We start from the raw sequence: 23378 nt of genomic DNA on the forward strand, positions 1-23378 counted from the left end.
AGACATACAAGATATGTGTGGAATAAATTGCAAAAAGTCTCAAAAGAAAGATACAAGCATTTACTGGGGAGGTGAGACTAGGATCAAGAAAGACTTCTTATAGAAGGGATATTGGAATGAAGTGTTAAGAAAGTCAAAGAAGCCAGGAGGTGAAAAGGAGGCAGACTTGCACACAAGGCATGGGGGACAGTCAGTGAAAAGACCTAGCCTGGAGAAAGAGTGTCTAGTATGAGGAATAGCCAGCCAGAAGGCCACTGTTGCTGGATGGTTGAAGACAAAGGGGGAAGTGAAGAAGACTGAAAAGATGGAAGAGAAAAATAAAAGGGTCAAGAACAGAACCTTGAAGAACACTTGCTTATCATAGTTAGTTGTTTTTTTTTTTTTCAGGTAGAAAGGGCTATGGAGGTCCACACTTGGAAAGGTCAAAAAATTGAAAGAAGGATGCAAAGGCAGCACAAAATATTAGATATTTGTTGAATGTAATGTAATACAAAATGATAGAAAGGTGACAAAGGCAACTCCAAAAAAGTAAATCTCAGAAACCAAAGTAAGAGAGAAAATGTAATAACTGAAGTGCACAACAAGATCAGGTGTTAGCAGAGAATCTGAGAGGCTGAAAAGTTAAAGAATGCAGGAGCTTCTAGGTAGCTAAGTGAATAGAACACTAGGCTGGAGTTGAGAGAATCTAGGTTCAAATCTGACCTCAGACACTACCTATGACCCTGAGCAAATCGCTTTACTTCAATTGCCTAGCTCTTGCCCTTCCCTTTTAGGGGTGATACTAAGGTCAAAGGTGAGTTTTGTTTTGTTTTGTTTTGCTTCAAAGAATGAAAGATTGCCTTTGGATTTGGCAATTAAACGACCTATATGAACCTTTGAGAAAGAGAATTTAAAATGACTTTGGAAAAATTAATGAGGAAGTAAGTTTCGCTTTTCTTTCTTGAAAAACTTCCTCTCTTCCCGAAAGGAGTTTGACATTGGAGAGGAAAAAATAGAACAAAACAAGACGGAGTAAAAAGTAATTGTATACTGGTAGGTATTTAACAATTAGCTCTCCAAAAAGAAGCATTACACCATTTTAATTTTAACTTATATTAATATTTCTTCCATTACTTTTAGTCTAGACAATTGGCAAAACAATAAACTAATCCCTGATTTGTAGCATTTTGCTCATTTCTGAGGTGACAATGCTCACTAAAAATTTAAGTTGTCTCACTTTTTTAAAAAATGTTTTTATTAGGATTGGGGAGCAACAAGAAACTCAGAGATAATGTTGTGCTGTGGGAAAAACACTCATTCTGTAGCCTATTGTCGTCATTTTAAACTCTAGCTCTGGTAAATCCATCCACACATAAGGAGTGGAACATAGAGAGTGTTTAACCAAAGAGAATTGAGGAGTGGTCAAAGAAGTAAGAGGAAAATCAGGAGAGAGCAAGTTCATAAAAATCTAAAGAGAGCATCCAGGAAAAGGGAATAACCAAAAGTGTTAAGGGCTAAATTGAGATAAAGAAAAATGAGAACTGAGAAGAGGCCATTGGGTTTAGAAATTACTGGTATTGTTTGACTAAGGGCAAGTCATTTAATCTTTTTGGCCTCATTTTGCTTTTCTGGAAATGAAGGGGTTATATTATATAAAGATGAGGCAGATATATGGAATACCATCTAAGACCTCCATGCAGAAAGATCTATAGAAATTTCTTTTTAATTTTTTTCAGTCTTCAAAAATTCTTTAGTCCATTATGATTAGATATATTTATCTTATGTCTATCTTAGCCCCTGTCTTTAAACTTCAAAGTTTCTATACAGTTTTATTCTTTTCATCAGGAATTCTTGGAAAACCTCTATTTTATTAAAAATACCTATTTGCCCCTTCTGTAGTTATGCTTAGTTTTGCTAGGCATATTTTTCATGGCTATAAGTCTATATCCTTTGCCTTGTGGAATATCATATCCCAATTTTTCTGCTCCTTCATAGTGGAAGCTGTTAAATCCTAGGGTGATACTGACTATGGTCCCTTAGTTCTTGAATTCTTTCTTTCTGTTCGTGGCATGTTTTTTCATTTTGGAGTTTCTTTCAGGAGATGATTCCATTTCTGCTTATTCCTTTGGTTCTAAAAGATCCAGAAAATATTCTTTTAAGATTTCTTAAAATATATCTTACCTCTTTATTTGTCATGGTATACTCATAGTCCAGTGATTCTTAAAAGTTTTTCTCTTAGTTTGTTTTCCAGTTGTTTTTGCTGAGATACCTTATATTTTCTTTTAGTTTTTCAGTCTTTGATTTTATTTAATATTTCTTGTTATCTCTTGGAGTTCCTTGCTTCCATTTTGCCCATTCTCATCAATGCTTTAAATCTCTTCTGCCAAACTGTTAATTGTTTTTTTTTCTAATTCTTCCTTCAACAACTCTCATTTCTTTTCCATTTTCTCCTCAAATGCTCTCAATTTGTTTATAAAATAAAATAATTTTAATTCTTGTTTTTAACTTTTGTCTCATCTCTTTCATAAAAATCATTTATTTATTTGCTTGTTACATTAAAATTCTCAGATATCTTCCACCCTCCTTGCACTAGAGAAAACATCAATTAACAAAGAGTTATATGTATATAAAAATATATCTTTCTATTTATCAGTTTTTCTTTGCAGGTGGATATACACAAACCATTCTTTTAAAATATGTTAATGCTCTAATACAATAATCTCTTATCTCTGCTCATTTTCTCTTCATAATTTCACATAAGCTTTTCCATGATTTTCTAAAATTAACATAATTATGGTTTCTTATGGTACAATAATATTCCATCACAGTCATATGTCACAACTTATTTAGCCATTTCTAGCTGATTGCCTAAATTTCTAGATCTTTGCCACTACAAAGAGACCTGCCATAAACATTATAGAATATATAAAAGTTCTTTTCTTTTTTCTCTGATCACCTTATCAAATAAACCTAATAGTGTCATAGCTAGGTCAAAAGATATACATAGTTTTATTTGATAAACCCAAAGATCCTAACTCTGGGAACATGAATTCACTATTCGACAAAAACTGCTGGGAAAAATGGAAAACAATACAGCAGAAACTAAGTATAGACTAATATCTCATATCCTATACCAAAATATGGTCAAAATTAGTGTATGATTTAGACATAAAGGATGAGTAAAGTAGGGGAACACAAAATAGTTTATCTGTTAGATCTATGGATAAGGGAAGAATGTATGACAAAATGAGAAAGAGAACATTATAAGATGTAAAATGAATAATTTTGATTTTCTTAAAAACATTTTGTATAGCAATGGGTTCAAATCAAGAAAACATCTAATGCCCAGTGGACTTACGCGTCGGCTATGGGGGGTGGGGGGAGGAAAAGAAAATGATCTATGTCTTTAACGAATAATGCTTGGAAATGATCAAATAAAATATATTAAAAAAAAAAACATTTTGTATAAATAAAACCAATGCAACCTGCAACCAACATTAAAGGGGAACAACCAATTGAGGGAAATTTACAGGAAATTTCTCTGATAAAATTTTCATTGTTCAAATATATCGAGGACTGAGGCAAATTTATAATGTAAGTCATTCCCCAAATGACAAATAATCAAAAGATATTAACACATAGTTTTCAGATGAAGAAATCAAAGCTATCTATAGTCCTATGAAAAAAAGGTTCTAAATCACTATTGATTAGAGAAATGCAAGTTAAAACAACTCTGAGGTAACACTTAATACCCATAAGATTGGCTAATTAATGTCAGTAAAAGAAAGTGATAAATGTTGGAGGAGATGTGATAAAATTGGAGCACTAATGAATTGTTGGTGGAGTTGTAAATTGTTGCAACCATTCTATAGGACCATTTGGAATTATAACTAAAGGGCTATAAAACCTTTTGATTCAATAATGCCACTACAAGATCTGTATTCCAAAGAGATCACTCTCATTTGTTCATGTTAACAACTGAGTAAGCATTTATTAAATATCTATTATGTGCTAGGTTCTAGTTATGCAAAAACAGAAAATTAAAGTGTCTCATATCAAGTATTTAAGTTCTAATAGATATATGGAAGATGCCTACACAATAAAAATGAGGTAACCTTAGAGCAGTGGTTCTCAACCTTTCTAATGCCGTGACCCCGCAATACAGTTCCTCATGTTGCAGTGACCCCAAACCAAAAAATCATTTTGGTGGCCACTTCAAAACTATAATTTTGCTACAGTTATGATACGGAATGTAAATACCTTATATGCATTATGTATTCTCATTGATACAAATTGAGAGGTTGAGAACTGCTGCCTTAGAGTGAAAGTGACTAACATTTGGATAAACCATGAAAGGCCTCTATAAAAAGTGGCATTTAGTACCTCAATAGCCATATTATTTCTCTGCCTCCAGGCTCTCTTCTACTTCATCTTCTAAACCACAAGCCTAAGGGTTTCACTGCCATGCTGAAGGATCTTCAATAGCTCCCTATTGCCTTTAACATATTAACATTATTATTTTAATCTGGTTTAGGAGTTTTACAGGCTGCAAAGGAACCCACAAGCCTCAAATATGGCACTTTTTCATTAGAGAATAATATGAACAGATACATAGTAGCCAATAAATACTTAATTATTGAAGCAGCAGATGGATAATATGAACCAATTTATGCATATAAATACTTTTCTTTATATAGAATGTTCAATTAATTTAAATAATTTAATTAACTGTTAAATATTATATCCAGAAAATAGCCTTAAAAGTTCAAATAGACAATTTACAAAATTTTACACAGATTCCATTTTTATCTAGTTAATATTATACCTTTCTCCCTTCAAAAGGTCTTCAGATGGCTTACAAAGACATGACACAAAGCTGCCATAAGTTGTTTAGAAATCAAAGAGATTTTATCTGAATGAAGCAAAAAAATATCTAATTTGCTGTTGGTGGAACTGTGAATTGTTCTGACCATTCTGGAAAGAAATATCAGTCCATAAACAGTATGTAGCAGCCACTGGAGAGACAAAGACAAGAATAAAATAACCCCTGCCCTTAAGGAACCTGTATTCCACTGGGGAGACAATGGGTAGACACACACAATAATGAAATAAATAAAAGGCATCTAAGGGTAGCTAAGTCACTGGGAGGATAAGGAAAGATTTCATGAATGTGGAACTGTGGAATTATGGAATAAAAGTTACAAATTTAGGTATACTCTTTGCTCCACTGACCGCACTATAAGTTTATACACTACAAAGGTTACTCAAAGAAAGAAAAGACCTAGTCTCATAAAATATTCACACTAGAACTATTTGCAACAGAAAAAATCTGGGTGCAAAGGGTCCAACATATATGGGGAATATATGAAAAAAAGTAATATATTAATAGCACGGAGTTTTTCCAAGAAACAACTATAGCATCCAAGAAACAGCTATGAAACACTAAAATTTAAGATGAGAAGATTCCAATAAAGTGATGAAAAGTAAGGAAAGCAAAGCCAAAAGAACCATAAACACACTGGTTTATTACTATGTAAAGATACACAATATTAAACAGTAATAAATCTCAGGCAAACAGAAAGCACAATGTTAGTTACTACCTTCTAAAATTACAGGACATAGTTTTCTTTTAATAATGATAATGAAAAGTCCTGACTGTAGGCAAAAGCAAGGGCAACCACTTTTTTCCACTTGTTATACAAGTTTTCAAGAATGTTCTTTCTGCTTATTTTGTTTAAAATGAAAATTATGAATAAATATTTAATTAAATGTTAAAATAAAAGCAGCAGAAGGAATAAAGACTTTCTGATAGTAGAATTCAGTAACTTAATATACTTCTGTGATGATTCTGGCTGGGGCCCTTTAGTCAGTAGGGTATGTGCAATATTATGACATTTTAATTTTCTAAAAATTGGAAATGTATAAATACGTCTATATTATAAATTTTTGTATAACTAAACCAAAGCAGATTTTATTTACTGGATCTTTGTGTAAAAGGATGTTGAATGACATGCTGTACGATATTTTCAACCACAGTTTTATAGAAGATTCAAGAGTGATGTTCAGCCAGACATTTTTATACTGGCTCTCTAGACCCTGTGTCTAAGGAAGTTGTGAAGATGTCAAATGTTCTGACTTTCCTTACAGCCTGTTTGTCATTGCCCATTCCTTTGCCATGGCCTCTGAATTTTTACCTATTTCCTACCCATCTACTTCTTCTCTTCCCTATTTATGGATCTCCTGTGATACTCATGAGACCAATTTGTTCATAGTTCCAAAAGGCTAACAGAAACAGTAAATGTAGAAAGAAAGGGAAGCAGCAAAGAAGCAAATCCCTTTATAGTCTATTCTGTCTTCCTTCCTCCTCCCATCTGGTCACTTCTGGCATTAAGTTTACTCATCTGGAATGAAGAGTAGAGGGATCAGACTCCAAATTTCAGGAGGAATATAAGTGCAAACACAAAGATAGAAAGACATGTCTATGCACATACTTTAAAAAGATATCTATCTCCCCAGAGACAACCCAAAGAATCTTAAATAGCCTTCAGGTGGATATTACTATTAACTTGAATTAACATTTTTAAAATCAATCAGGCCTGCAAACAAATAATGGTTTTGAAAGATCTAGTTATTTCAGGCAAAAGAGTTCTTTCATCTGATTGAAAAAAACTGGATGATTGACTCAGTTCTTCACATTGTACATGTGGACACAGTCTTATGCCTGGTATCTTCTTGGATAAATATTTTCTAGTGTCTATTTTCACAGTGTCAGATTTAGGAAGTTACTGAGGATGTACAAACAGCAGGAGTTTTGGCAGGGTAATCAGGCATAGACCAGAGGACCAAGTTCTACAAGACACATCAGGAGACGTAGCTGGAAAAGGTAGCCTTGCCATCCATACACTCACTGAGCGAGAACTGTTTCCAGACTTTGTCAGGCAAGGCACTCCTGAGCCTCATGAATGGCGCATGGCCAAGAGCAGTGCGATTCTGAATCAGCAACAATGTACGGGGGAAGAAAAGTAAACTTTTCTCTAATTTGGCCACTGGTGTCAAAGTCTGGACAGTCCTCCAGGATAAGACTGGTAATTTCAGTGGCATATGTCTGAGCTAATTCTGATCTCTCCAACACCAGTTAAAGTTATGGGGCAATATCTGTAGAAATCTAACCTCTCAAGGACACATGCATAGGGAAACAGATGGCTTGCAACAGACTGCTTAATCCCAAATCAAATAACAGAATCAGCACTTCAGTATGACTGCTTATACAGACACTTTTGTCAGGCAATGTTGCTTATAGATAAGCCTCCCACAAAACAGAAACTATAAAGAAAGTTCTTACAAAACATTGGCTCTTAGAAGCAGACCTAGAGCAGCACTCACAAGCCAAATAGTTCACCCTCCTCATTTTACGTGAGAAAACTGAGGCCAATAGTAGTGAAATTTAAGTAACTCGCCAAGGTCAGAAGGGGTATATACAATGTATAATGATATTTTATATAAGTAGAGAATAGTATAGATATAGATATAGAGAGGAAGTATTTGAATTCAGATTCTCTCAATCCATAGCCTAGGCTCTCTCCACTTCTATTTATTCAACATTATATACTTGGAACAAAACAAAATGTGTAAAAGACAGTATCTTTTGCCTAATTCTATATCCTATTTAAGCCTAAAATAAAAATTGATAGTATCTTATATATAAAACTCTGTTGCTCCTTTTTACTGTTTACTTCTTTTAATATGGAATATAAGAGAAAAAGTGATAGCTTGACAGAAATGCTTGAAATTGTTAGATATTGTTACTCCAACATAATTAGGGAAAGTTTTCAGAGGAAATAATATTTGATGAAAGGGTCAAATAAACCTAAAGAATGATAAACTTCGTCAATGAAACTGTTCAATCCATATTTAAATATTGCTCTATAAAGAGGATGACATTGACAGGGCTGCAATATATCATTGTGAATGGAAATACTTTGATTAACAATGATTAAAAGTAGAATTGTTGACCCTCCGTAAACAAGAAGACATTGCCTTTGATTTCTGGAAACAGTGCTGTTTGCTGGTTTGTTGTTGTTGTTGTTGTTTTATAACTACCTTTTTTTGGCCTGTAAATCATCTAAACAAATCATTCCCATTTATGAAGACTACTGATATGAGAAGATGGTATATAAACAGTGGAAAGTGATTCTGTAGTCACCCACTGTAAAGAAAGTGGATATTTTTTCTTAACATCTTTTTGTAACAAGTCACTTTCTCTTCCTGTTTAGACCTGCCCATAGATATCTGAACTTTCCAGTAGGATACTTAGTTGGGTTTGAAGGAGAAAGATAAACATTAGGGAGGCCAGAATGTAGAGGATTGCTTCAGTTGGAGCAGAAATAAAATAAAAAGAGAGTGGTTTGGGGTCTTGGTAGTAGGAACCAAAAGGAAGGAACTAGCTTTTGAAATATTATAAAAGAAAGAAATGGCAGGATATAGTAAGGTCCTAGATGCAAGGCAGAAAGAGAGATAACAATCAAAGATGGACTCAAGGTTGTGACCCTAGGTGATAGGAGAATAGTCGTGCTGTTAACACTAATGGAAAGTAGAAGGCAGAAAAAATGATATTTTGGGACTATTATTATAGCATTATTAACTGTAGGAATACAGCAAAGAAGGTTTCAGTGTGTCAAAAAAAAAGTTTCCAGAATCTTAACAGAATTTTTTAGTCTTTTAAAAAATTCCAAATAACAACATTCATTCATTCATTCATTCATTCATTCAAGAACCAAGAAATTTGTAAATGAGAGGAAATGTATGCCTACATGATATGTTGCCATGATATACTGAAGATTTTTTCCTTTGACATCATTAGCATTTTATTTCAATAATATCATAAAGATAAGAACACATACAGCTATGTATGTATATAAATTTTATTCATATAAAATACGTGTATAATATATGTATATAATATATAAGCATTTCTTTCATATAAAAAAAAACTGACCCGCAAGTGGGCGTTGATATATCTGGGAGTGCAAAGATAATCTTGAAATGAATGCCTGAAATTTAACTCTAACAAAGAATTCTGAATCAATTTGCTAGTTTAACAAATGAAAGCAACAAACAGAAGTCTTTATTTGCTTGGAGAGTTTCTGGGGCTTTTCAGTACCATTGAAATGCTGTCCTTATCTCAAGTACTTTTCATATATCAGAGAAGTGGCAAATTTAACAAAGCCTACACTAATGTTTTGTATTTCCATTCCAAGTGAAATGCTCTTGAGTAAGTAAACATGAGTATTCAATAAAACTGGATCTGGAAACAATGGAAAAGTCTCCTGTTTCAAAATATATTGATAAGTAAATCATTTTAAAAGCAGTGAATAATACAGTTGAATACTGAAAGGCTGAATCAGTCAAAGCACAGAATAGCACCAGTATGATTTAGTGTTCTTTTTTCTTTTTCCACTTGCTTATTGTGTGTGACAATACAAAACAAAATGTCGGCATGCTACATTTTGTAAGCCAGGATATAGTTGAGTGGATAATTTAAGAATATTCAAATGTGAGCTGTGATGGGGCACAGACCAAAGCCATTACTGCTTAAAGAGCTTTAAACAATATCTAGTGCAATGATTTTTTTTGAATTCTTATTATTGTTATTTGTATTAATAGTGAGCACTTACATAGCACTATTGTATGCCAGGTACTATACCAGACACCTTATAATTACTCTCTCATTTTTAAAAAAATAAATTCCTTCATTCAGAGTTCAGTAAGTGGTGTTTTAGGAGCCTATTATACATGATGTATATTAATAGCACTAGGGACTGGGGGCAGTTTTTAAATGTAATAGATGTATATTGTATATAAATGTAATATCCCTCAAGGATAATATTTTGTTGTTGTGTCATTTCAGTTGTGTCCAATTCTTCATGACCCTATTCAATGCTTTCTCAGCAAAAATACTACAGTGGTTTGCTATTTCCTTCTCTACCTCATTTTACAAATGAAGAAACTGAGATAAGGAGGGTTAAATGACTTGCTCAGGGTCACACACACAGTAAATATCTGAGGCCAGGCTTGAAATCATGAAGAAGAGTTTTTCTGACTCTAGGCTGAGCATTCTCTCCACTGCTGCACTTGGTCACCCCATGACTTAACATAGCCCTAAAAATGCATAGTAACATACATGTTGTTACCTTGTAGTATACTCGGAGCTTCCTGCTACTAAAAGAAAGCTATTAGAATTTACAAGTCAACAAGTAAGTACTCATCTTAAATTCATATTTCGATCTCCCAGGCTTGTAATGGCAAATATTACAACATTATTTAAAAAGTGTGTTTTCCCTAAAAAGACATCCTAAATTCCTTTTGGAATCTCTTGTTATGCGAGGTTCTGAATTATAAACCACACACTTCTTTGTATAGTCAAATATCACTAAGAAAAATGAAAAACACCTGGTTGGAACATATCCTTGGTCAGAAAAAGTTAGCTATATTATAACTAGATACACTGGAATTATTTTTGGTCAATAGGTGAGCAAACATAAATTAAATTCCCCAAACCTTATATTTCTTATTTCTCCAACAAATAGTTGCTAATACTGGTACTTGAGCTGGAAAGACAAATAGATGACAATGAAGTAAAAAAGAGAAATTTAACATAGAGGAAAAAAGCACCTCAAATGGGAAAACATAAAGGAAGATTAAGGAAGATGATAAAAGAGGAAAAAGAGAAACTCAGTCAATTTGAAAAAAATGACGTGAGCCACTTTATCTCCTCCAAATCAACTAATTCCACATTGTTTCTAACTTCAAAATCAATGAGAAGACAAAGCCAAAATGTACTCATTCAACAAATATTTACTGATTGTCTACCATTTTGTGCTGCATGCTATGGGAGCTACAAATATGTACAAGACCTGACCCTTCTCTCAAGGAGCTTACAATGAATCCACACTTGACTTTTTCCCTTTAAGTTATGATACATGACTGATAGCTAAACACTGTGTGTTTCTTCCTTAAAATCTAAAGCCATAGTCTAAGACCTGCAGCAAAAGAGAAAAGGGTGTTTTTTGTTTTATTTCATTTTATCCCAAATAAAATCAAATACTTAGAATCTCCTCTCAATGAGCATCCCTTCCAAGAATGTATAAAGCATTCAATCTATAACTACACATTCTATGAAATAGTAATTGATTACTTTCTATAAATTTACCAGAGGAGATCAATCCAACATTCTGGATGACTTCCTCAATTTCTGCTAACATCATAAGAAGGCATACAGTATATACTTGAGTTATTCCTCACTCTTACTATTTAACTAACACTTCTTTACAATGGGATATTTCAAGCACACATACACATACAAAGAAACACATACACATACAACCACTACCATCACCAACGTCAACTTTCACTCTGAACTTAAGATTTTCTAAATTCATTTTTTAAACTTGAATGATTAGGAAAATAGAAAAATTTTACCAGGTTTTTAATGGCAAAATTAATTAAAATATTGTTATTACAATTTTATTAAAAATTTTACTTTGCTAAAGTAGCCTTCACCTACTATCAAAGAATGCATAACATTATAAAATACTGCCAGAGATAAAAGTTTGATAAGCAGATTATTGACTGCTACTTTAACTTAGGGAAATTTTTTTCTGTTTTAAGCAAATTGGTTCTAGAATCTACTTATGTTACATGCACACACACACCCCCCCCCCACACACACACACTAAGTTATTACCAACTGAGTCTCACATTAACCTGAATTCACAAACTTTCTAGGATGTCATTTGAATAGTAGAATTTTTGTCCTGTAAAAGAATTCCCTGATTATTTGATTTCTCAACATCCTTTTATCTCTTTCTAAAAGGTGAAGGATGGATGTTTTTAAAGGTTTTTTGGGGGGAATTTTGAGAATTTTATAACATTATTTGATTATTGAACACCCCCTAAAATGTTTCCAAGCACACAGAATTTGACTCATGATCATCTTTGAAAAATATCACACTTCCAACTTTAGTTGTACCAGATAGATGATTCCACCAGAGTAGGGCAGAAATGTCAAATATGTGACCTACAAAATTGGAATGCAGTCAGAATCAGATTAAAATGTAATGGGGAAACATTTAGAAAACAAAAAATAAGATATACATAATGTTAATATGGGATTTTTTAAAATCAATATGTGGTTGCAGGGATCCTGAGGTAGGGTTTAGTGGCCCTCGTTTCTATGAGTTTGACATCACTGATATAGGGAAATCCTGCCAAAGGAATATTCACATGGCTAATCACTGAGAGGTTAAGTGACTTGTCCTGGGTCATCCCATTGTTTGTGGGTGTCAAAGGCAATCAGAACCTCCTGATTCCAACGATAGTGTACACTCTCATCTCTCTCTCTTTCTCTTTCTGTTTCTCTTCTCTCTCTCTCTCTCTCTCTCTCTCTCTCTCTCTCTCTCTCTCTCTCTCTCTCTGTCTCTCTCTGTCTCTCTCTGTCTCTCTGTCTCTCTCTGTCTCTCTCTCTCTGTGTCTGTCTCTCCACTACCTTTCAATGCATTACTATAACACAAGAAAGAAATATGGTAAATGTGTTCTTGATTCCTTGTAGTCACAGGTCACAAATGATCTGTGGTAGTTCAGACAGAGCTTGTGATTGTGTTGTAGTCCACAATAAATTGAACTCAATGCTATCTTTCACTTCTAAAATTCTGTAAACTTGTACAGTTAATTCAATCCAAATAAAATACATTTTGACTATTGATTACATTACAAGATATTAGGGTAAGGGTTGTAGATACAGTATAAATATGAAAGTGTAGCTAGTTCTCAAATGACTTACATTCCAGCAGGGAGTGAGATGCCACAAATAGCTATAATGTAAGTTATAAAATGATTCAGTTCACACAAGACAAAGAAAATAACCTGAGACTTTGGAAGAGAAAAGGGTTACTTTGACTTTGGGTGGGAAGGAAAAGCAGAGGGACCAAAGACAATTTCATAGAAGAGTTTATATCTTTCAGAGAACTGAAGGGAGAACCATTGAATTATGAGTAGGATTACAAAAAATCAAGAGGGAAGAAAGGTGCTCTATATACCGAAGGTGAGGAAAAAGTGTTGAGGTGGGAGATTGCTGGATGAAACCAAAAAAAGAAAAAAAGCTAATAGATCAATTTCTCTAGAGTACAGAATGTAAATAAAAGGAAAAGGGGGGAATAGTCTAAATTAAGACTGGAGAAGTTAGAGCCTTAAATATTAGATTAGGAAATTGTATTTTATTTGAGTTTTAATAGGGAGTCACTAAAAGGAAGTGAATAGGAGAATTATGTGATTATTTTTTAACTTAGGAAATCTATGTTGGCAGGACTGTGAAGAGTAGATTATAGAAGAGAGAGATTGGAGGTGGACAAATTACATGACTATTAAACCAGTCCAGAAGAACAGTAATGAGGACTTGAAGTTGAATAGCAACAGCAGGAGTGCAATGAAAGGGATAGTTGCAAACTCTATCTCAGAATGTCTAGGACGTTGGGGGCAGCTGGGTAGCTCAGTGGATTGAGAGCCAGGCCTAGAGATGGGAGGTCCTAGGTTCAAATCTGGCCTCAGACACTTCCCAGCTGTGTGACCCTGGGCAAGTCACTTGACCCCCATTGCCTAGCCCTTACCACTCTTCTGCCTTGGAGCCAATACACAGTATTGACTCCAAGACGGAAGGTAAGGGTTTAAAAAAAAAAAAAAGAATGTCTAGGACTTTGTAATTAATTAGTTGGGAAAAGAAGGGAGCAAAAGTCCTGAACAACTCAAGTTTCCAGACTGGCAGGAAGGAAGTGGCATTAAAAGGAATGAGAATATTAGCAGTGGGATAAGGGAGAGGGGACAGAAAGAAAGGGAAAGAAAATTTGTTTAGTTTTTCAGCACAATTAATTTGGTATGTTAGTAGAACAATTGGATGGAGACATGGAAAAAACAGAGACTGCAAAGTTTGGTTGTTTGTGAGCTGTAGTTGTAGATTTTGGAGTCACTCAGAAGTAACATAGGAAGTGATGGGAATGGATTAGCTCACAAAAATACATAGTGTAAAAATAAAACAGAGCTTTGGATACAAGTCCACAGTGGTGAAGAGGATAAAGAATGGAGAACTATTGGAGCTATTGGAGAACAAGAATGAACTGTCAGAGAGGTAAGAAAAAACCAGGAGAGAGTAATTTCATGCAAGATACATGAGGAAAGTATAAAGAAAGTGAGGATCAAGAGTCAGAAAAATCGAGGACTGAGAAGACATTAGATTAGAGGTCATTTGTGCCCTTTGAAAAAGCAGTTTAAATGTCTTGTTAGGAGATCAACTCTGTTACAAATAACAATGGAGTAGTAAGTGACTCAAATGAGTGAGAAAGGAAAGGTTAAGTTAAATTATATTGAAATAATTATTTACTAGAAAAATTTTAAATTAAACATTTAAAATAACACAAAATACTTATTTCTACTTGTAATTTGAAATAAAGGGAGAATACAAACCTCAAAAGCATAATATGATGAAAGGAAGGTTTTTACCTATTTGATTTTCATGATAGAGAAAAGCAGAGTATGTTTGTAGGCACAGGGGAAGAAGTGAGTAGAGAAGAAGAGATTGATGATCAGAAAAGGAGGGATGATCAACATCTTACAAACAGGAGGGAATAGGGATCAAGGGCAAAGGTGTAAGGATTAATATTGTCAAGGAAGAAGGTAAGCTCATCCTTTGAGAGTAGAGGGAAGGAGAAGAACATAAGGGAAAAAATAGAGAGAGGTTTTAAGGTGAGGAGGAAAGGGAACTCATGACTAATGGTCTCAAACTTTTCAGCAAAGTAAGAGCTGAGGTCATATGCTGAGGGAGAGATGGTTTGGGGAAAAAACCTCAGAGATGATCTAGTCCAGAAGTTCTTAATTATTTTTAAACTGGTGACTCCTTTGGCAGTCTAGTGAAACCTACAGATATCATCTCATATTAATGTTCTTAAATGCATATAATAAAATCCATTGGATTATCAAGGAAGTAATTATATTGAAATACACTTGTCAAAAAAAATTTAATCAAATGTAGCGGGTTAAGAAACCTTTATCTAATCCAACTACCTCATTTTAAAGATACAGAAACCAAGGTCTAAAATGAAGAGATTTGTTCAAGGTATAGCTAGCAAAGGAAACAAAATTTGAATCCTAATTTCTAGTTTACTTCTCTTTCCAGTAAGCACCAGTTAACACCATCACAGGTAGATTGTAAAATATCAGCTACTCAACAGTGGGAAACCAACATTATAGAACCATTTAAGATAGGAAATGTGGAACACAGATATAATCTACTAAAACAAATAATCCAGTTAAACAAATAACCCCATTTGGAATTTAGACATGATGTTGGGTTATATAGTTCAATTCTTTTTTGAAGAAAATTTGTCTCTAAATATCTGAAGTCTCCATTATGCTCTTAATTCAAGAAATTTCAAGTTTTTCAATTCCCTTTAAATAGTCTTCTGGAATAGAAGCATTGACTCAATAGACAGTGATTAACAGCAACAGCTCTTGAAACAATCTGAATTTTTAGAGCCATCTCATCCCATAATTCTTACTAATTCTATGACATTCCCCAAAGCAACCTGCCTCCTCAAGCTAATACAACAGATTTGAGAACCAGTATTAAAAAAATTTTCAATATACTGGAATAATTTTCTTTTCAAAGGAGCTTTAAAAGGAATTTAATTTAAAATCCTAGGGTTTACACATTTAAATAGTAATTGCATATGTACAGAATGGGAAAAACCACAGTTCAGTTGAAAAACATTAGAAGGTTGTATTTATCCATAAGCTTGATTTAAGTCGACAATGTAATATAGTTGCTATAGGGTCTAATGCAATATTAGAATATATATTTTTAATGCAGGGTTTGTTCAATTCAAAATTTCTCTTTATAGTTTCAAAAGAACATATAATAGGAATCTGTATTCTTTATCAAGAGAAAAGGTACAATAAAATAAATTTTTAGTAGAAAATTCACCATGGAAACATTCTTCTATTATCTTATTAATACGTTAATAGAATTATTTTTAAAATAAATATTATAAATTATTATAAATATACTTAAAATATTATAAATTATTATAAATATACTTATTCAAGAGAAAGAAATTCTCACACTAGTTATGTCCAAAAATTTACAACTCTTTCTTCTTATTCCCTTCCTTATCTCTCTCCTTGCTCCAGAAGAAAACGGAAAATATAATATAGATATGTTGTGAAAAACCATATATATATATGTATATATATATATATATTGCTAACAGAGGAAAATTCATGAAAGAAATAAAATAAAGAATGGCATGTTTCAATCTGCATTCAGACTTGGTCTGTTCTTTCTATGGTAATGGATATCCTTTTTCATCATGAGTCCCTCAGAGTAGTCCTGCATCCTTGCCCTGTTAAAAATAGTTGTCATTCGCAGCTGATCATCATACATTACTGTTGTTATTGTTTTCAGTGTTCTCCTGGTTCTACTCACTTCACTTTCCATCACTTTCTATAAGTCCTTTGAGGTATTTTTTTGTTACCAGCTGGCTTGTCATTTCCTATAGCACAATGATATTTTCCAATACAATCATACACTACAACATGCTCAGCCATTCCCCAATTGATGAATATCCCTTGTTTCTATTCTTTGACACCACAAAAGGAGTTGCTATAAATATTTTTAGAATATACAGTTTCTTTTCCTTTTTCCCATGATCATCTTAAGAAATAAATCTAATAGTGGCATCACTATATTAAAAGATATAGACAGTTTTATATTCTTTTAGTATAATTCCAGAATGGTTGGATCAGTTCATAGTTCCATCAACAATGTACTAGCATCCCTATTTTTAATATTTTGGTCAGTGTGATAAGTATGAAATGACATTTCAAAATTGTTTTTATTTCCATTTGCCTAATCAATAATGATTCAGAGCAATTTTTCATATACTTATATAAAGTTTTGATTTCTTCATCCCCCCCAAAAAAAGTTTATTCATATCTTTTGTCCATTTATCAACTGGGAAATTGTGCATATTCATGTATTTGACAATGTTTTCTAAATATTTTGGGTATTAGACCTTTAACTGAGAAATTGTCCAAAATTGTTTTTCCCCTAATTTATTACTTTCCTTCTAATCCTGGCCACATTTGCTTTATTTCTCTAAAAACTCTTCAATTTAATGTATTCAGTTTGTCAGTTGAAGCATTCTACTTCATCCCTCTATTTTTATTTTATTTGTGTCTCTCATTTTTAAATGTGTTTGTTGTAAATAATATGTTATTAGGTTTTGGATGTTAATCCATTCTGCTATCCATTTTTGTTTAACAGGTGAATTCATCCCATTCACATTCAAAGTTATAATTATTTGTTTTGTATTTCCCTCCTTTCTATTCTCTTTAGTGTTTCCTTTTTCATTGACTCACTTCTTACATTGTTCCTCCTCTTCGGGAATATAATTTTCCTCTAACCACTATCTCCCTACTCTGTATACCTTTATTTTCCTCCCCTACCTTTTTAAAGTTCCCTCCCTTTTCTCCTCCCTTTACCATCCTAGTTGTTAATCTATTTATCCTTTTATGAGTTCTTCTCTTGTCTCCCTCTTAATCTCTTGCTTATTAATATAAATAATGTCTATAATTCTCTCCCTTAAATTATCCTCTTGTTCTTTTTTCTTAATCTATGTGTACCTCTGATTCCCTCTTTTAATTGTCCCCTTACCTCCTTATAAAATAAAATTAAATTAAATTAAGAAAAAATCTGTATGTATTAACTATACACTTTTACTCAGATCTTATGAGAATAAAGTACTATATTAGCATTACCCTCTCTCCATTCCCTCCTTCCCTTCATTGTAACATCAGAATATATTGAAGGAAGTAAAGTATCCATGTCAAAGGAAGTCCACTGTACTCTGCACCAATTAGACCGTATGAGGAGCATTGTGTCCAATTCTGGGCACCACATTTTAAATAGAATGTTAAAAATCAGTATAATAAACATTTTTCTAACAGTTTTTCTAGTAATGGAATGAGTCATATTTCGCAGGGGGCAAGATTGTTGTTCATCCACTGTTCATGCTGCAGCTTTTTGGAGCCACAGGTAAGAGTTAGGTAAAAGATGGACACAACAAAGATGGGTGAGCAGCCCTGGAAAGGACTCAGCAAGCTCTCATTGCAGAGGTGCTAGTGTTCCCTGAACACCCCATATTTCCCAGGGTTGGTGGGAGAATTAGAAGAAGAACATGAAAGGTTCAAAGAGGAGGAGAATAAAGCTATTTTAAGTTTACAAGATGATTTTGCAAACATTAGCTCATTTAATCCTCTCAAATATCCTGTGAAATAGTGGCTATTATATGTAAAAGAATGCTATCCACATTGAGAGAAAACTATGGGAGTAGAAATTCAAAAAGAAAATATGTGACATCACTTATTACATATATAGATGGGTATGTGATTTGGGGTTTAGGCATTAAAAATCACTCTATAGCAAAAATGAATAATGTGGAAATAGGTATCAAGTGATAACATTTGTACAACCCAGTGGAATTGCTTGTTGGCTTTGTGTGGGGGGCATGGGGGAAGGAAGAGAGTAGGGAAAGAAAATGAATCATAGAAACATGGAAAATATTTTAAAATAAAGAAATAGTTGTTATTATTTTTCACATTTTAGAAATGAGGACCCCCAAACACAGAGATTAAGTGACTTGCCCAGAATCACAATTAATAAATGTCAGAGTCAAGATTTAAACCCAAATCTTCCTGAATGGGGTTCCATCCACCACCACTATTTCTTTACATACTAGTTAACATTAATATATGTGTGTATGTATGTGTATGTATATATATGTTTACAAAGTGTTTTATATTCACTATCATTCATAATGAGCTATATGTTGTCATTCAGTCATGTCTAACTTTTTGTGACTTTGTGGTCCATAGCATATCAAGCCCGTGAGGGGCTCATCTCCCAGTGTCATATCTTTTTAGTTTCTTGGCAGAGATCCTCAAGTGCTTTGCCATTTCCTTCTCTTGTTTTATGTAGGCAGAAGTTAAATGACTTGTCCAGGGTCACATAGCTAGTAAATGTCTTAGGTTAGATTTGAACTCTGATTCTTCTGATTCTTTCAGGTCCAGTGCTGTATCCACTACCTACGTGCCCACTAACTATTTTCTCCAATTTTAGAGATAATGAAAGTAAAAATCAAAAAGGTTGTGTGATGTTGATGTGCCCAAGATCATATAAGCTAGTAAATGCCAGAGGTTGTATTTGAACCCAGATCTTCTTGATTTGAAGTCCAGAACTATACACTATCCTTCTCTGCCTCCCTCCCTCTCACCAGAAGTATTCTATCAGTAACAAGAAGACCATCTTCCAGGAAAGTTATAGAAATTATTATTTCATTAAGGAGGAAGTTGAATTATGTAACTTAAATCAGCTTTCTACTCTATGATTCTCTAACTTACTAAGCTAACATCAGCTGCCATGAAAACTAACAATTTTCACATTAGTTCTGATTAGTCACTATTCTAAAACTGGAGTCCAGTTATTTTTTTCATTTTGAGAACTCCCCATATTTCTATTATTGTATGTTTAAGAAGCTAGATTTACTAACTTGCCAAATCCTTATTGCTTTGTCAAATGTGGGGAGACCAAAGGAAAATAAACCATAGACCGAGGGTGGTTCTATCTGGCTTTTTTCCAAAGCAGTCTCATTTAACGAGGAGTGAATGTAAACATTTTAAGGGAAATGTCACTTGACACACCACTTTACAAAACTCTCTTGGGTAAAAGTAGATCTTCTTGTGCTGGAAGCCTCTTCTCCACCAAGTAAATGGTACAAAGAATTATTGCTTGTTCTACCAAACTCCTTTTATGACACAAACATGGTACTGATTCCAAAACCAGGCAGGTCAAAAACAGAGAAAGAAAACTATAGACCAATCTCCCTAATGAATATAGATGCACAAATCTTAAATAGGATACTAGCAAAAAGACTCCAGCAAGTGATCAGAAGAGTCATCCACCATGATCAAGTAGGATTTATACCAGGGATGCAGGGCTGGTTCAATATTAGGAAAACCATCCACATAATTGACCATATTAACAAGCAAACCAACAAGAACCACATGATTATCTCAATAGATGCAGAAAAAGCCTTTGATAAAATACAACATCCATTCCTATTAAAAACACTAGAAAGCATAGGAATAGAAGGGTCATTCCTAAAAATAATAAACAGTATATATCTAAAACCATCAGCTAATATCATCTGCAATGGGGATAAACTAGATGCATTCCCAATAAGATCAGGAGTGAAACAAGGATGCCCATTATCATCTCTACTATTTGACATTGTACTAGAAACACTAGCAGTAGCAATTAGAGAAGAAAAAGAAATTGAAGGCATCAAAATAGGCAAGAAGGAGACCAAGTTATCACTCTTTGCAGATGACATGATGGTCTACTTAAAGAATCCTAAAGATTCAACCAAAAAGCTAATTGAAATAATCAACAACTTTAGCAAAGTTGCAGGATACAAAATAAACCCACATAAGTCATCAGCTTTTCTATATATCTCCAACACAGCTCAGCAGCAAGAACTAGAAAGAGAAATCCCATTCAAAATCACCTTAGACAAAATAAAATACCTAGGAATCTACCTCCCAAGACAAACAAAGGAACTATATGAACACAACTACAAAAAACTCTCCACACAACTAAAACTAGACTTGAGCAATTGGAAAAACATTAACTGCTCATGGATAGGACGAGCCAATATAATAAAAATGACCATCCTACCCAAACTTATTTATCTATTTAGTGCTATACCCATGGAACTCCCAAAATATTTCTTTACTGATTTAGAAAAAACCATATCAAAATTCATCTGGAATAACAAAAGATTAACCAGGGAAATAATGAAAAAAAAAACACATATAATGGGGGCCTTGCAGTCCCAGACCTTAAACTATATTACAAAGCAGCAGTCATCAAAACAATTTAATACTGGCTAAGAGACAGAAAGGAAGATCAGTGGAATAGACTGGGGGAAAGCGACCTAAGCAAGACAGTATACAATAAACCCAAAGATCCCATCTTTTGGGACAAAAATCCACTATTCGATAAAAACTGCTGGGAAAACTGGAAGACAGTGTGGGAGAGATTAGGTTTGGATCAACACCTCACACCCTACACCAAGATAAATTCAAAATGGGTGAATGACTTAAACATAAAGAAGGAAACCATAAGTAAATTGGGTAAACACAGAATAGTATACATGTCAGACCTTTGGGAGGGCAAAGACTTTAAAACCAAGCAAGACATAGAAAGAATCACAAAATGTAAAATAAATAATTTTGACTACATCAAATTAAAAAGCTTTAGTACAAACAAAACCAATGTAACTAAAATCAGAAGGAAAACAACAAATGGGGAAAAAATCTTCATAGAAACCTCTGACAAAGGTTTAATTACTCAAATGTTTAAAGAGCTAAATCAAATGTACAAAAAATCAAGCCATTCTCCAATTGATAAATGGACAAGGGACATGGATAGGCAGTTCTCAGATAAAGAAATCAAAACTATTAATAAGCACATGAAGAAGTGTTCTAAATCTCTTATAATCAGAGAGATGCAAATCAAAATAATTCTGAGGTATCACCTCACACCTAGCAGATTGGCTAACATGATAGCAAAGGAAAGTAATGAATGCTGGAGGGGATGTGGAAAAGTAGGGACATTAATTCATTGCTGGTGGAGTTGTGAATTGATCCAACCATTCTGGAGGGCAATTTGGAACTATGTCCAAAGGGTGACAAAAGAATGTCTACCCTTTGATCCAGCCATAGCACTACTGGGTCTGTACCCCAAAGAGATAATGGACAAAAAGACTTGTACAAAAATATTCATAGCTGTGCTCTTTGTGGTGGCCCAAAACTGGAAAACGAGGGGATGCCCATCAATTGGGGAATGGCTGAACAAACTGTGGTATATGTTGGTGATGGAATACTATTGTGCTAAAAGGAATAATAAAGTGGAGAAATTCCATAGAGACTGGAACGACCTCCAGGAAGTGATGCAGAGCGAGAGGAGCAGAACCAGGAGAAAATTGTACACAGAAACTAATACACTGTGGTATAATCGAACATAATGGACTTCTCCATTAGTGGTGGTGTAATGTCCCTGAACAATCTGCAGGGATCCAGCAGAAAAAACACCATTCATAAGCAGAGGATAAACTGTGGGAGTAGAAACACCGAGGAAAAGCAACTGCCTGACTACAGCGGTTGAGGGGACATGACAGAGGAGAGACTCTAAAGGAAACCCTAATGCAAATATTAACAACATAGCAATGAGTTTGAATCAAGAACACATGTAATACCCAGTGGAATCACTCGTCGGCTATGGGGGGTGGGGTGGAGGAAAAGAAAATGATCTTTGTCTTTAATGAATAATACTTGGAAATGATCAAATAAAATATTATAAAATTAAAAAAAAAGATATAGCACAGTAAAGAGCAAGGAGGATGAGATAAGGATCCAGGGTTTTGGATTTCAAGCCCACCTCTATTATTTACTTACTATCTATGTGATCTATGGAAAATTGTTTATACTCTCTGTGCCTCAGTTTCATCCTGTTTGACTAGAGCACTTCTGAGATCATTTCCAGTTTTAAAATTACGATCCTATGAACAGAACTTTTTCATTCTGTCATGCTGCCTTATATAATAAAAATTAAAACAAGACCCTAAGAAATATCATAAAGAAAAAAGAATTATGGCTTATACATATTTATGAAGTTGCTTTATTCTTACCCACCCACACTCGTGACTGAACAATTCTAAAAGGAAACATGGTGGAGCCACTAGAGATCTCAATCACATATAAATGGTGGCGTGTCTGTTTATAGTGGCCAATGGATGGAATTATACCATCTTATTGGCAATTTCATGGGCACTTAGTGTGCATTTTGGTGGGGTGGGAGACAGAGGAGAAATCTTTCTATTCATCTTTTCCTCAAATTTGTGTTTTTAGTTCATATCCTATTCTACCACATTGTATAACATTGTAGAAGAAGACAATGGCTAAATGCTTACTATAGAAAATATCTAGGTGTAAAAAATATCCTAAAGAGATATAAGATACATTCTGATATAAGAATTCCTAATGTTATAGGAATATGCATTTACATAATGCTTATCATGTACCATCCATTGTGCTAAGTGCTTTTACAAATATTATCTCATTTGATTCTCACAATAACCCTGGGAGGTTGGTGTTATTATTAATTCTGTAACTTTTAATTGAGAAAACTGAGGGAAATGGAGGTCAAGTGATTTACCCAGGATCATATAGTTAAT

This window comes from Monodelphis domestica, chromosome 4, assembly GCF_027887165.1.
Source record: "Monodelphis domestica isolate mMonDom1 chromosome 4, mMonDom1.pri, whole genome shotgun sequence".
NCBI classification, from domain to species: domain Eukaryota; kingdom Metazoa; phylum Chordata; class Mammalia; order Didelphimorphia; family Didelphidae; genus Monodelphis; species Monodelphis domestica.